Source organism: Rutidosis leptorrhynchoides, chromosome 2 (genome assembly GCF_046630445.1).
Source record: "Rutidosis leptorrhynchoides isolate AG116_Rl617_1_P2 chromosome 2, CSIRO_AGI_Rlap_v1, whole genome shotgun sequence".
NCBI lineage: Eukaryota > Viridiplantae > Streptophyta > Magnoliopsida > Asterales > Asteraceae > Rutidosis > Rutidosis leptorrhynchoides.
In genome coordinates, this window is record NC_092334.1 from 124,698,943 (window position 1) to 124,701,676 (window position 2,734).

The window sequence follows — 2,734 nt, forward strand, 5'->3', positions numbered from 1 at the left end:
GTTGTTTTCCTTGTCAAAATACCTTTCTGATGATATAAGATACATGCTTTGGTTGTTTGCGGGTCATAAATGGTGATTGTTTTGTAGCGACCCCGACAAATCGTCAATTGACGGCGTCGACTACTTAGGTCCTGTTGCGTGGTCATAGGTCTTTAACGTGACATTTGACCAAAGATATGTCGCATTCCTTTCAAAAATAAATATTGTTTCAAAGTTTACAAGAATTGTTCATCCAAAAGTTACGTTACAAAGTTATAGTTACATGTGAAACCTATGCGACACAGTTTTAAAGAAAGTCAAAAGACGCTCCATGAAATGCATGTATACTCGACATCCAATGCAAGTATCAAAATAATGAGCGGAAGCATGTTTCACATAGCGTTCAAAGACCTGAGAAAAACATAGAAATCTGTCAACGAAAACGTTGGTGAAATCATAGGTTTAAGTAAGTAAGTACAAGTGAACCACAAGATTTGCATCAATGAAATAATAGTAATACATTCCAAAAGTTTGTTTCACGAGCACCCAATTATCAATGCTTAACATTTCCTTCCATTGAACCCCATCACTTAGTGCTAGAACATACACTGTTTCTCGAAAATATATTTCATTCGTAAACGGTAGCGAACCGTTTGAATGAGGGTTTGTCAAACCCATATGGATCCATACAACATAAGTTCTCGCTTACACCCGGCAAGTGTAACTAATGATAATCGAATTGAGGATTTTGTTCTAAACTCGTATGTAGAATGTTTGTTTTCCTGTACTTGTGTTCACTTAGTAAAAGAAATGTTTATGTTTTCTCATCCCAAATGTAAGTTCAAAAAGAGTAAAAGTGGGACTATGATCTCACCTTGAGTGCACGAGTAGTAAAGTACTTCAACAAGTAAACGTGTGCAAAGAACAATGCTAGTCTTGACCTAAACAATAGGTTGTATCAATAACGGTAAACACGATAGGTCAAAGATGTTCAATTAGTCCTATGGCTCGTTAAGACTCGATCATAATAGCATGTGAATCAAATTGTCATGTTTCATGCAAGGTACAAGTATAAAAACATGTTAGAACGATTGCACAAATATTTGGTTAAGTTTGATTAAAAGTCAACTTGGCCGGGTCAAAGTCAACGAAAAAGTCAACATGTTCGGGTCGGGTCCCGAACTATTTTTCTGAGGTTTTTAATCATATATGAGCATGTTAGAACAAGTTTCATGTGAATCGGAGGTCCGTAGTATGCCAAACATTTTTCGTATTTTGGACATGGAGGTCAGAGCCTGGACACGGCTTATGCCGCGCCGCGGCCCACAATTGTCGCGCCGCGACAATACACGGGAGCTGGTACCTGGCCAGTTTCAAATGTTCAAGTCTTGATCCAAAATTCGTTTTAGCACAAAATGCAAACCGTAAACATTTAGAACTCGCACCTTATATCGTTGGAAAGCTCTTTTGACAAAGAACATAACTAAACATGTTTCATCAAACAAAAACATCATTTCCAATGACCGATTTCTCGTCATGTGATCATTTAAAGTCCATTTTCAAGTTTCAAGTTCACAAAATGCATTTTAAGTTTCAGGAATCCAATTCACACATATGATATGCCGTTTTGAAGGTAATGAAACATGCATTACAACTAAACACTAACAATTAACATTTCATGGTATTCAAGCATCAAAAAGTTCATCTCAAGAACGATCAAACCCTAATCAAGAATCACAAAATCATTAATCATCTTTTTGAAGTTTTACAAATCAACCTACACATCAAAATGAAGCTAGTGATACTAGTAACACAATTAAAACATGAACTTTAACGATTTAACAACATTTAATCTTCCAAAATCAAAGATTAAGCAAACCCATTTTCAAGTGTTCAAACTAGTTACTCAAAACAACAAATCGAACAAACAAAACATATATTCATGTTATACACGAGCCATAGACACTAATTAACACTTTTATAATTCAAAAACATCAAGAACACAAAATCTAGTAATTTTAGAAAGTTACCCAAATGAGATGAAATTGGTATCAAGTCGAAGAGGATGAAGAGAGGATTCCAAATATGTAATTTGTTTTGATGTTAGCCTCCAAATCCGAAATTAGATGATGAATCTTGGTTGAGTTCTTGAGAGGAAAATGGAAGTATGAAAAGAGAGAAAGAGAGAAAATGAGAGGAGGAGGTTGAAGGTTTGACTAGTTGACCTAGTCAAATCTTTGGCCTCTTTGCAAGTTTAGTCCCTCTAGTTCGGGTGCGGGTGCGTGAATTAACCAAACGAATTATTTTGAATTACACGAGAGTACGAGAGATGTTAAAATCCAATAATGAAAATATTTTAAGAAGGTTAGCTAATGGAGGCTATGAATCGAGATACTGAGGATAATATTACAATAAAAAGACGGGCGTTAAAATAATTTAACGGAAAAATGCGGGATGTTACATTACCCACACCTTAAAAGAAATTTCGTCCCGAAATTTAGTTGGAAGCAATAGTCGTTGCTTCTTACTCGAGACCTTACGTTGCCAATGCTATGAATAAGTGAAGATACATCCTTGGGCATTCCCACAAATTTTGACAGTCGAGATTTCAGTTTGTATTAAGACTTGGTTTTACGATCCAAAATTTCAACCAGTTTCCCATGAAGGGGAGTTTGCCATCAATAGTAAGTTTATCTAGGAGAGTAGCACGTTCCTGTTCCGTAGGACACGTCTCTAAGTTTGTTGCATGGAACGT

At 36.0% G+C, this 2,734-nt stretch overlaps 1 long non-coding RNA gene across 1 annotated transcript; it reads right to left on the reverse strand.

Moving 5' to 3' along the window:
- Positions 1–212: 212 nt before the first annotated feature.
- On the reverse strand, positions 213–2,273 carry LOC139891350 (uncharacterized). The gene is made up of 3 exons (XR_011773624.1): positions 2,010–2,273; positions 854–920; positions 213–390 (listed from the first exon to the last, which is right to left on the reverse strand). It is a non-coding gene; the product is annotated as an uncharacterized lncRNA (long non-coding RNA).
- Positions 2,274–2,734: the final 461 nt, after the last annotated feature.